Source organism: Pezoporus flaviventris, unplaced genomic scaffold, assembly GCF_033815535.1.
Source record: "Pezoporus flaviventris isolate CSIRO_AGI_PZ_B2104156 unplaced genomic scaffold, CSIRO_AGI_Pfla_v1 ptg000036l, whole genome shotgun sequence".
NCBI lineage: Eukaryota > Metazoa > Chordata > Aves > Psittaciformes > Psittacidae > Pezoporus > Pezoporus flaviventris.
In genome coordinates, this window is record NW_026892584.1 from 13,248,516 (window position 1) to 13,261,392 (window position 12,877).

At 47.5% G+C, this 12,877-nt stretch overlaps 2 protein-coding genes across 8 annotated transcripts in view; both read right to left on the reverse strand.

The window, feature by feature from the left end:
• The window catches only part of CRACR2B (calcium release activated channel regulator 2B), a 49,257-nt gene extending 39,650 nt beyond the window's left edge, over positions 1-9,607 (reverse strand). For 4 of the 7 annotated variants that reach the window (XR_009745081.1, XR_009745080.1, XM_061463163.1 and 1 more), the window contains exon 1: positions 8,530-9,607. The gene's annotated coding sequence lies outside the window, so the exon portion shown is untranslated. Of the gene's footprint in view, positions 1-1,844; positions 2,086-8,529 lie in introns of those variants that run through there. The other 3 variants (XM_061463165.1, XM_061463162.1, XM_061463164.1) reach the window with 3 other exon arrangements.
• RPLP2 (ribosomal protein lateral stalk subunit P2) overlaps positions 1-12,877 on the reverse strand; it is a 142,669-nt gene that overhangs the window by 92,744 nt on the left and 37,048 nt on the right. The window lies entirely within an intron of this gene.

Below are 12,877 nucleotides of genomic sequence, written 5' to 3' on the forward strand. Positions count from 1 at the left end.
GGCAAGTTCTCTGCAGCACTTGAAACCTCCTTAACCAGAGGGCCACAACTGCAGGGGGATGCATAAAGTATGAAGTTCAGGCATCTTTTCTTCATCCCAGGAAATTCACCTCCAATATCTTGAGAACTGGACACAGTGATCTCACCCCCATGACCTTTTCTAGGCTGTATGTTAGCACTGGGACCAGGAGGACAAGCTTTACATCACTATGAATCTGCAAGATGCACTTAAAGGACAAATGTGGTTTGCAAAGATTAACGAGTAGGAATGACTATGGAGAGGATTTCTAGGCACCTCAACTCCCTGGAGAAGCCTCTGCGTGGCTGGTGCTGCATTGGTTTTGCCCAGGAGCGATGTGTGAGACCCATAGACAGTTTGACCTTTCTGCAAATGCTATTAAAACAACAAACAGAGCAGAGGCAGCTGGGTGAAGCCTATTTCCAAGAAGATGCTTAACCCACTCTGCCTCACAGAGATGAAAATGGCCATAAGCATAGCTGTGCGACACTTGGTTATCTCTGAGCTAAGGATCTACCCTGACAACAGTGGGTATACAGGTAAAGATTTGCCCCTTCCTGTGAGCTGAGGAGATGTTGGCTGTGCTAGGCAAGACACCTTTCCTGAAACGCCAGTGTAATCTGTGCACTGGAAAAGAATGAAATCCATGCCGTGAATAGAGACACCTCTTGGCTGTCAAACCTCTGAGGGCACCACAGGTGAACTCAACATTCCCACTCTTTCTCCCCAAAGAATAGGCGATTGGTCTTAATGTACAAGAATTCCAAGATCTCATACAAGATACCAGAAACATCCTCTCCCATTCAGGGGGGACAATCACACCAAAATACTGAATTCTCAGATTTCTACAAGACAGAAAACTACAGAATGTTCTAAGCAGCCACAAGCCCTGAGCTGCTCTTCCACAAAGTGGGATAACAACTGGAAGGCACATGTTTCCTGCATACCAGGAACAGCTTAGGGCAAAGAGCAGTCAAAATTAAGGAATAGAATTTGAAGCAAACTCAGAAGCAGACACTGTCTGAGAAGTGCTTTTGTTCAACTTGTGCAACTGTTCTGGGAATATTCCCCTCTTTGACAAAAGCTTACACTGAGTCAGAAGATCACAGCAGAAACACTGATACAGGATTAAGGGGCGGGGGGGGAGACATAGGTGTGCTTATGAGAGACAGTGGAGAAATTCCTGACAAATGTTTTAAAAGAAAATTTTCTAAGTCTTCACAAAGTATGCAGCAGAAAATCCTTAGTTTTCACTCTAGGCAGCTCAAGACATCCGTTTCATAAGAAAACATTATAACCCCACATATTATAAGCCCTTATTTTCCCCCTCTACTTTTGAGTAATCCTTACACTGCAATGTAATCATTACAGCCATTAATCTAAAACAGCAGTTCCCCAAATCAATGAGTCAATAGAATTAGTTAAGCCACCTGCAGAACCATATCAGAACTGAGAGCAAGTTCCTTCAGTTCCACTTTTGCAAAGACCTTGGGTGATCCGGGCTGAAGCATGAACCCTGTTAATTAAGCACCTCCAGCTCCTGAAAACCAATCCATAAATTTTCCTTCCTCCATCGTGGGAATAATGACCATTTTTTTCTGTGCAGTAGTGTACAGTGACACTGCACTGAGGTTTACTCTGCTGCTTTAAAGCAAAAGCAGGAAGTCGGAACAGAAAGTTCCTAGGGAGAAACTGTGCTGAGACACAGCAACTTACAAAGCTGTCCAGACCTCCTTCTCAAGTAATTCCTTGCCCAAATCAGAGAGGCTTTCTTCCCTCCCCTCCCCTCCACCCCATTTGCTCTCTCTGCAGGTGTCCCCAGGTACCTGGAGCGGTAGAACAGTATCGCTTCCCTTCCCTGGAACCAGCAGTATATTCCGCAGCAGAAAGCTGGTGGAGAACAAACACTGCCACTGTAAATAGAGTATCAGAGCAGGTCCAAGCTAGGAGGTGTGGTTTGCAATGCTCCCTGCGCATCTCATCCCCCTTCCAATGTAGGCTAGCAGCCATGGGTTCAGAAAGCAGCGCAAGAAAATTTGCCACTAAGCTCCCAAGGTAAATTCCTTGTAACCCTGTCTTGAATGCAGCTGTAAAGGAGAAGGGCTGGTTTCTGAGCTGCCTTAGGCAGGAGGGAAAGAAGAGGTAAGAAAGTAGATAATCCCTCATCTCACACTGACCTTACCTTCCCTGAGAAACTCTAGCTGTAGCTGCAGCTACCCTCTCTTGTAAGTAGCTAGCTGCCTATCTCCCTGATGTCAACAGGGACAGAGCTGGAAACTACCCGTGAATCCTGTCTCAAGTTTGCTTCAACATCTACATAGCTGGCAACCTGTTTCACAAAGTGAAGCACAGAGAGCATAGGAAAAAAGAAAGGCAAAGGGCAAGATGACAGCACAAGGAGCGTCTTTCTAATGCACAGTAAAACATACCCTGCGATGGGGTGCAGACCCCAGGACTTCCTCACTAAAGCAGCCAGAGATGTCACCCTCTATCCTGCCACTGACCAGAGCGCCCCTCTATCCCACAGCACCATCAACAGGAAGCAAAGCCACCCCTGCCTGATGACAGTTGGAGATGATGATGGGGATTTTACACCCAGTGGCAGCTCCAGGGCTTCCAGGCAGCATGAAGCTTCCCCTGAGCTGTGTCAGCTCCCACTAGTTAAACCTGAGGACTTCTTGGATGGTGACAAAGAAAAAAGAGCATGTTGAGACCCTGGCAGGCTGGCTCTTCATCACCTAGTATGAAGAGCAGTATAGTTAGCAGGGGTAGAGTCCCCTCTGCTCACCCCTGCCCCAAATGCCTCTTTGTGTCATCCCTGAAGGATAATATTTGCCCAGCAAACAAGCTTTGCCATACCATACAATTCATGAGCAGGCAAGCCTAGCCTCTACAGAGAGCAACCCACTTTTCCACTGATTCCCATTGAGATTCCTGGTGTCTGAACAGCAGAGACCTCATCATCCCGCAAACAGAGGAGCTCCAAATAGCCCCATCCTCCCAGCAGCAAGCAATGATGGGGCCTGCAGAAAGCAAATGTGAAGGTGGGTCCTTCCCAATTTCAAAGATTTTTAAATTATTTCAAAAACCAGACTAAAAACATGCACATGAAGACTACTACAAACTGTCACATTTGTCTTTAATGCAGGTATAACAAGGCTAGTGAGCTTCCCCAGGCCAGCTGAGGGCTCTGTGCTGCTGGACGCCATCTCTGCTCCTCTCCAGTCCTCAAGGGTTCAGCCTTGCCTCAGCCCCAGGACCACACATCCTTTGGGGGAGGCTCTAACAGTGTAGCTGAGACAACAAAAAAACCCAGACCCACCCATACCAGGTACCTGTCCCTGAGCAGAAGAGTTTACTCACCATTTTGTTTACTGTTGCTGCAGAGGCAATGCTTACACTGAACCGTGGTCTCAGCTGGGATGCTGCTAGAACAGCACAAAACCCAGAGCAAACCTCTCTTCTGCACCTTTCAGCCTGCCCTGTCTCTAATCTCTGCCTGGGCTCCTTTATAAAGCTTCCCTTAGTACTGACCAGAACAAAATAAATAGCATTTTGGAGCTATCTTAATGAAATGAAATAATGAAATTACATGGATAAAGGTCAGGAAATATGAAAAGTTACAGTTCCCATAGTAATGCTAATTCAACCATACTACACATCCTGTGCCTTTAGCAGTACACAAAGAAAAAGGCTTCAACCACTCATGCCAAAAAGGTTTTTGATTTAGTAAAGACACTTGAATACCACCCCTCACATGCATTGTTCAGAGAAGCAGATTTTCAGATCGAATTGGATTAAGCCAACCTAAGTATCAATATCCAGGGCAACAGCAAGAGCTCTCAAACATGGTTACAGACTGAACATTATTTGCCCAACCTGAATAAAGGAAAGGGATCCAGGCATCAGAACAGGTTGAGTCACCAAGTATCAGTCACCATGGATTCTGCACTTTGGTGCAGCAGGGAGCTGGTAAGAAGAGTGGGGAGAGAACAACTGACCAGCCCCCACGCCCCCGGAACTTGTAAATGTTAATCCATTTCTATTAAATGCTTATTTATTTGGTACTGACAGCTTGAAATATCCCCCTTCACGAGTCTGGAAACAGGCTGTGAATGAACTACAGCCATGCTGACCTTTCTCCAGTGCAAATCTGCTTATTGCTCTGCTCTCCACGCTCCTGAGGTCTTATCTTCATGCTTTACATAAAGCCCACATTACTCTTCCCATAGAGAACAGCTACAAGTGGTACATTTGCATTTAGCAGCTTTGAGTGAGCAAACAGATTTGCATGGGAAGCAAAAGACTCTTCTTGTGCCATAGGAAATACATTAAATCGAAGGGGGTTCTGCATTTGTACTGGAGCCACAAGCAAGAGCTATGGCAAAAATAAGGCTCAGCAATATTTACACAACTCGTCTTCACCTCAGCTGCCTCCATGGGCGTACAGCTCACCTTCCCTAGCCACTGCATGGCCATGCTAGTCCTTGCCAATAGATAAGCTGGTCAGTTTTCTTTTACAGAGGGTCAGTCCATTTGTCCAAAGAGAAAACTTCAACACCAAGCATGCTTTTGACATACAGGTTACCTACAGCTTAAATTCCCAGCTGGAGATGAGCTTGCTTTCCTCCTCTTGATTTTACAAAGTGGAAACTGAGGCAGATAAAAGCACTACTCTTACACAGAGATGATTTTGTGAATAAGATGGAGAGGTGTTTGGCTTCTACAGCAGTGAGGGCCACTGAGTTTTCCTGTATTACACATTAGATCTGCCTCCCTGCACCTGCACCTCTCCCAGGCTCCCTCTACACCCATTCTACTGCTTGCAGCTAGCCTGCGGTCTGCTTCTAACCCTCCTTTTCCAGGGGCTGGACTCACCCCACTGTGCCCAGACACAGTTGGATGTTTCCCAAGAGGTTTGCTTTCCATAGCCTAAATAACATACCTAGACATTCCACAATCTTATTTTTAACACTACACAGCTGCCAGTGCTACTCCCCCAAAGGTTTGCAGATATCCTGCTTGTTATTCTTTTGAAGAGCTTGAGATAGGAAGCAATAAACAGCCAGACACTGTTACCTCGATTGCACAGCTGCAATTGACATTTTTCAAGCCTTCACTGCATTGCTTTAGCCTTCATCCAGCACACATGACAGAGGCTAATTCTTTCAACAAGCTGTAGAAGATGTCTTAGAGCTCTCCCCTTATTCATATTCCCATGTCCTCTTTAGAAATGCAGGCTGCCTCAGCCCATGATATACAGTCTGCTGTGAACAGCAACATCTCTGCATCTGCCAGGGTCTCACCAGAACCACCAGCCAGCCCCATGCCCAGGCAGTGCTGGACCACCACAATAGATACCAGTACGTTCATAGCTGCCAGTCACGTTTTTACCCTTGCAAACCAGGTAGTGGCTTCTACATGGATGGGGCCATTAACTGGTGCAGAAAAGTGACACTAGCACAAGGATCAGAACTACAGAAGCAGGAACAACAGCTCCTCCTTCAGACCTCACCTCTGCTAAATTCACTGCAATCACACATTTCATTAGATAGAAAGCAGGATTTTACAAGCCTCTTTGCTCTCAATCTTATTACTTCACAGATCTTCCTCCAGTTATGCCAACCAGATGACAGCACTGTACCCTTCCAGAGCATCATACCATACCCCATGTCTTCCCAAACAAACCTATGATTAAAGTCACAGTCTCTAAGAGCACAAGACAGTATTTGTTCCAGTTTCAGTGCTCTGCGACACATGGTTATGAGGAAAACACTTGGTTGAAAAGTCCACAGGACTTCCCGGTCACAATACCACAACCTGAACAAAGCATGGGCAAACCCACCATGGCTCCAGACTTCATTTGGAAGTTCACGGTGCCACAACCTCCACACAACCCACACCAGCTATTAACCTGAGGTTTTAGGTCAAAGCTCACAGTGCTTGTTATTCCACTTGAGGCCCTAGTTGCTGCAGTCAAGTGAAATACTGAGGTTCAAGCATTCCTGGCAGCTTATACAGACATGCAGAAACCTCCAAGACAATCAGAAATCAGCACGAGAAAGCAAATTAATAACATCAGTTCATTATTTTTTTGTGTGGTTTTATTTGTTTTTAATGAAAAGACACTTACGTGCTGCAAACCTTTCCAGCATATGGCCTGAGAAGAGCACACTGTGCTCCCTGCCTCAGCAGGAGCACGCAGGGAATACTTAGTGGATCCACCCCAGTGGTCCACGCACAGCAGCAGAGGTCAGGTTTGCTTAGTGAAATGTGCTATTAGGTCCATGCACAGGGAAATCCTCCTCGGCATCAGTCAAGAAATTAAAGCTTTAGGATGCAGGATGAGGAAAAGAGAACACTGCCAGAAAAATATTAAGACAAGTGACCAGAGCATGGATAGCATCTCACTTTCAAGCAGCTGGGCTATCCCTATCTCAAAGGATACACACTGGCAAAGGACAGAAGCCCTACTAGTTGTTGCAATTCTGCTCTTTCGTTGTGACAAAAACACAGACTGTTCAAGATCCAGTCCTTCAAAGTAAACCAAGTATTTCCACCTCAGACTTTATATGGACAGCAGGCAAAGGAGCCTGGCAGGAACAGGGAAGAGACTGCTCTGCTTCATGGAAGACAACACACTTGCCACAGCTGAAGTTTCTTGTCACTATCTTTAAATCCAAGATGAGCTCCTACAAGCAGCAAGGAGAGGTGGGAGGATTCAGTCCCCAGAGCAGCCTTATCAAACCAAAAAAGATTCAGGCAGTGAATAGCATGTGGGCTATATTATGGAAACCAAACCTCGTGTATCGCACATAAGGATCAATATCTGCAAGCTCTCTGACCATGACGAACATTGTGCATGGAGCTGTGCCCATATGATTTGTGTTACTGCCAACTGTCCTCATCCCATTAGTTTATTCTCTGATGCTGCCTGGCAAAATCACAAGTTAACAGCAGTCCCTCAGCACTGCCTGTGTACTGCCAAAGTCAGCCCCACATGGAGCCCTCCTTTGCAGTACAATCTTTAGATCAGTAGATGGTAGGGTCTTGATTCATTAGATGCATTAAATTGCCATGGGAGGAGAAATGTTCCTATCTGATGGTGACAAAATAGCCAAGCAGGCTTTCCAATCAGACAGTTCATAGTATCCAGATTAGCTTGCCACAGCAGAGAGACCAAGAGAAGAGTGATGCTGTGGAGAATAAGAACAACATTGTTCGCTCAGCAAGGTAGCTTCAGAGAGATTTTATACTGTCTTATGAAGGATCCTAACATTTTATGCCTCAGGCCTCGTATCAGTCTCTGTGCAGCAGGAGGCCCTGGCAAAGAGAGGTTTCTTCCACTCCAGCCCATATTGGAATCTCCTCTGGACCACCTAAATTGGCCAGTGACAGTACAGACTAGATTTGTTATCAGTTTGATCTAGGCAAGCAATTTCAGTGGCCCTCAGATTTGTAAGTATATATATATATTCATTTGTATGTACCTGCTTATACAATCCTCAGAATATGAAGAATAAGATGCCATCGCCCCTGAACCTGGGTAAGCAAGGTTACAAGCTGCCAGTTTTCCAAGGGCCCCTTGATGCACAACAGCCATCATCTCTGTCAGAATAAGCAGGGACTCAGCGGGTCATGTCTTAACACATTATGTTGGGATTATCCCGCCTCCTCCAGACACGGCCATCTCCCTGTATCAGAGGCTGACGCGCGCTCGCCTCTTTTCCCCTTGGCTGTTTTCAGGAAGTCCTACAGGAAGGACCTGAGGTTCAACACAAAAGTTCACCAAAGTGCATCCGATGCGCATGGTATGTTAAAGAGAAAGACACTGCCGTCTTAGGAGAAGGAAATCTCTGCTCTTTTTTCCTTCCAAAGAGAAGGAGAAGCAGCACTAATGCAGCTGCCATAGGGATGCATCTTTACCGTGCAGTGTCATCTGCGCCTGCATTGTGGCAAGGAAGAACATTCCTTGAGCAGAGGATGCTGAAAAATGAAGAGGAAAATAAAAGCTCTCCATTCAGGTCCAGCACACAAGACCTCATCTCAAAGGAGCCTGCGGACTTAAGAGTCACGGCAGCTTACCAAGCCCAGACCCCACCATGGCAGAGCGCTCCATCCCATGGCCACGGTGACAGCTACGGCTCAGGAGCAGTGTGCGGCGGGACACACCGGTCCTTCCCCAGCCAGCAGCCAGCGGGCACCGACAGCTGGTGCCGAGGCAGGTATGTCACCCCGGACAGGCAAGGACCCCAGCCCTCCACTCCCCTCACCCCACAGGGGCACGGAGGGACCGCGGAGGCTGCCAAGGGGCTCGTGAAGGCCCGGCCGGGGTCCTTCGCTGCGGCGGCCGCTCCCCAACACCTCGCCTGCCGGCTCCTGAGGGGATCCTGCCCGGCGGCGCGGACGCCAGCGGCCGCACAAAATGGGGAGGGGGCGGTGAGGGGACCCGCGCCCAGGGGCAGTGAGCCCTCAGCCCGCCCGCCCCGGGGAGTCCCTCGCGCCGCTTACCTAGTCCGGCCAAGGGAGAGCGGAGCGGCCACCTGCGGCCGCCCTGCGCAGGGCAGCGGGCGAGCGGAGCCGCCGCGAGAGCTGGATGCGGCCCCGACCCGGAAATGAGCGGGGCCGCGGGCGGACGAGCGAGAGGAGAACCCGGCACACAGCCGGGGTGCACCGGGCCGGGGCGAGCAGCGACACCGACAGAGCCCGGCCCGGCCTCAAACTGCCCCCAAAAGGCAGGGAGCCCGCGGGCTGCGGCGTGCGCACCCAGCCCTGCCCGCTGCCGCTCCGCCGGCAGAGCACAGCCCTGCTGACGGGAGAAAGAGCAACTTCAACGGCTGCCGGCACCGAGCGGGGATGCTCGTCCTTTGCTAGTAGCAGAGGTGCAAAAGCTGCTTGCGGTAGCAGCTGCGTGCTACAGTACTTACAGCACTTGTACCTGTCCTGTGATGGCACATAACAAAGCGGACTTCTACACTTCACTGCTGCCAACAGACTGGAAAAAGAGCCCGAGTCCTGCGGCGCCTGTTGGGCACCTGCAGCAGCAAACCCCAGCCTGTGTGGGGCTACTGTCCCTGGCCTGGGTGTCCCTGCTCCGCAGCCCGGCCAGCAGTGCCAGGGACTCACACCAAGGAAAGTCCCCAGCCATCCCAGAGCCAAGGGCTGGTGGTTTCCATGTGCCCAGCTGGAAATTAATCAGGGCAACCTTGGCATCCAGCTGAAATAGGCAGACGACAGCCAGTAAGATGCATTTCACCTAGTGACAAACAGGGGCAGAAGTGACAGGGTTCAGTTTCCCCCAGAAGATGCCCCGGAATTGGGGAAGTTTCAACTTTGTGATTAACTTCTTACCAACAGGTGCCAAGCACCTGCAATTGACACAAGATGGTGCTCAGTTCCTCTTGGAAACCAGGGTCTACCCAGAAGCTCCAATAAAACAGAGACATTTTGGCTTAAGAACTGAGCCAAAATGCACCATTTTTCACCTCTAGATGATGCCCCATCCATCACAGGTGGATGCATGTTTACCCTAAAAGGACTTAGAATGGGGCAGGGCCCAGCAACACAAACCCACAGCATAAAGTGCATTCAAAAATATTTAATAAGCCTTTAAATAGCAAGACAAGCAACCTACCACAGCCAGGTAAATAAATTGAGGAAGTTTTTATTAGAAGTTATATTTCTGCCAAAATAAATAGGTACATTTTCTTCAGCAAAACATTAGAAAAAGGAAAAAAAAAGAAAAAAAAAAAAGCATCAATTTAATACTGAACTTTTAAAGTGACTGTGAACACTACTTAATGATGGTGCTGAGTAAATACAAAACTTGTGTATGCTATTGCTGGTCTAGCTGCTGCTCTGACATCAGTAATCTCCACAGGATCTCTATGTGTATTGTGTGCTTAAGGGTCTTCTCACGCTCAGTGACAGCAGTGGAGCCTCAGGACACACCGAGCTCAAAGAACTGCTTTAGATGCTGGTTTCAAGAGCAAGAAAAAACCACAGAAGGAAGAGGTATTTATTTCAAAGTTACTTTTATGAGTCTTCTGTTTGGAACTAGAGGTTTCCCCTCCCTGTGCAGAAGGGCTGATGTGGATCTACATAGTGAGGTGGATGCACAGTTAAGAGACTGTCCTGGTGGAGCTGCCTGCAGACTGGAACCAGAGCAATGTCCCATTGGTACATGCAAGGGGAAGGAGAGAGAGGAGCAAGCAGTGCTGCAGTTCGAGGGGCAGCTGCCACAGGGACACAGAGGGCAGGCAGGCCAGAGTCCACTGTGAAGGCACAGGGTGTTTGGCACAAGCAACCCAGCTGATGTGGCAGCCAAGTGAGGTGGTCTGTTCCCTCATTGAGTTAAGGAGAAGATGGCAACAAAGCTTGAGAAAACCGTTGGCAAGGCCCTCTCTGACTTTGGCAACACTCAGCCCTGCTACCCACCACATTTAGTGTGTGTTTAGCAGAAACGGACCCCTAAGGGAAACACACACACTGAGCTTCAGGTATTTCTCCCACCACCACTCTGGCAAGTGAGAGCTCTTCTCTCTGAGAAATGAGTTAATTACTAGATTCATTTTTAAAAGTGGACAAAACCACTGGTGAATACACAGCAAGTTCTAGGGACACCCCAGTGCTGGCAGACAGCAGATTATCTTTTATCATCTGATCTGGGTGTTGCAGGTACACATGCTTCCAGAAAGCCACGAGAAAATGCCTCCTAGGTCCTATAGATAGTGGTCAGAAGTGAAGCATGTTCTCCTACCCCTTGAAAATCAGCTTGCAACAATATTAGCAGTAGGGCAGGCAGCAAACCAAACCCAATACACCACACACACACCTATGGCTTACAGAGCATGCCATAGATATGGACTATTGTAAGCAACATAAAACAACTCTACAGTGTTGTTCCAGGTTAGTGGTTAGTTAGATGATTAAGTTCACCATTAGCCTTGTTAAAAGCAGCAAGCAGTACCACAGGAAGGAGAGGAGAAAAAGAAAGTGGATTCCTGAATGCAAGACCCTTGCAAGGGTTGGGACTCTTGCAGAGTTCAAGTGAATGCTGTAAGGACAACTGGACATTGACTGCAAGCTGAACCGTTGGTCCTGGAACCTTACCTCTCAACCACCATATTCTGGAGAGCAGACAGGCCCTGGCAACTACCCGCTGGGCTGCCCAGCCACATGTTTTGCTGAAGAAGGGGCCAACTGCTACAGATGATTACCTCGTTCCTATGAACTTTACAACTGGAGGTTAATCAGCAGCTCCTGCCCAAAGATAATACATGTCATGATGTACATGTGGAGCAAGGGCTCAAAGAATTCCAGTTATCACAATAAAGCCCTCCATATCCAATCCAGAGCCTATCATGAGGTTTCCAGGGATTTCAAAGAAGTGAGACCTGATCTAGAGGAGGCAGAACTGCATAGCAAAAAGCTGTTCTCCAAAGCAGCCTCATCCTTTTTCTGTATCAGCAGGCAAGATCCTTTGCAATCTGTGATAAATGAGCAGGAAGGATTTCAAGCAAATGCATGAAATCTTTCTTAAGAAAGAGGAGGGTAGGTTTGAGGTATTTTCAACAGATCTGCAGTTTCTTCATCAGAGCTTGCATCTATAAAGCCAACAAGTATCATACAATAGCCATTGCATGACTTGGGGAATAAACACAAAGAAAGGGTTAATACAATGTGGTGCTTTCCCAGTATCTGTTCACACCCTGCAAATCAGCATAGGGAAAACAGAAGTTTCCTCCCTGAAGAGTTAGACCTTTATATTTAAAGCCAGGCTTTAGTTTGTGGTTACAGTTTAAAGTGTGCAAAAGCTTCTCTTTGAGAGGTTAATACAATTAACTAAATAACAAATGAGGCGAAACAAAGAAACTCAGGCCTTTTACCAGGCACAGGGGTTCATCTCTTGAAATGCATGGACCAAAACCAGCAAGCCTTCAGAGTCAGAGCACAGGAAGACAGTGGCACCAGCCCACTCAGTTCTGATGCCAAAGGAGAACAGAAAAGATCCAGCAGATAAGGGTGCCAAGCTGCAATTCCTTAGCATGCTCTGTTGCCAGGAGAATTTTGTTTCATAGTTTAGTGGTTTACATAATCACTCAGTGGTTTTACCAGTCCAGGAAGAAGGGATAAAAAAAATAGTTGCATCATTTTCTCCACCCATATATTAACACAAACAAGGCAGAGTCAAAAGGGCAGCAGCTTCTAAGCACAAGATTTTCCTTTTCTAGCTCTGGCCCTCACAGATGTTTTGCTTCTGGATGAAACGCCTTCATTTCTTGCCACTAAGCATTTATAGGTTCTTGCCACTTACTCTGTGTGCATAACAGACAAGAGAAATGCATTTGGCAAACGAAGCAGCTGTGCATGTGCCTTTCCCTCAGAAAAGGTAGCCCAGAGAGAAGTGGGAGAAAAGAAATCCCACACCAAACCACAAAATAAACACCTTTTCTTACTTCCAGTTTTCATCAAATTCATCCTGCTCTCCGTAACTGACAGTAGCTTGTTGCTAGTTCACTTCAATTGGAATTATATAGATCTAGCAGTAAGCTTTTTCTGTGAGCTTTAGACAATCGTAAGATTGACTTGTTTTATAACCCAATATTCCTACTCTGGATTCAGAATCCTCCAATTTTTCTCTTTTCCTGTAATGACTTTTCTGTTCCCTAAGTGCCTTAACTATGCAAAGCTTAAGGCTAAATCTGACTGCCAAGTGCAGGCCAACTTCATAAGGGAGCAGGCCCTTGTGTTACATAGGTAGGTTACATCCAGGAAGGGCAGTGGGGTGATACTCCAGGTCACAAGTTCATCCATGCACCAGCATCTCCTGGACAGTTGGTTAGCACCACAGCTGCCC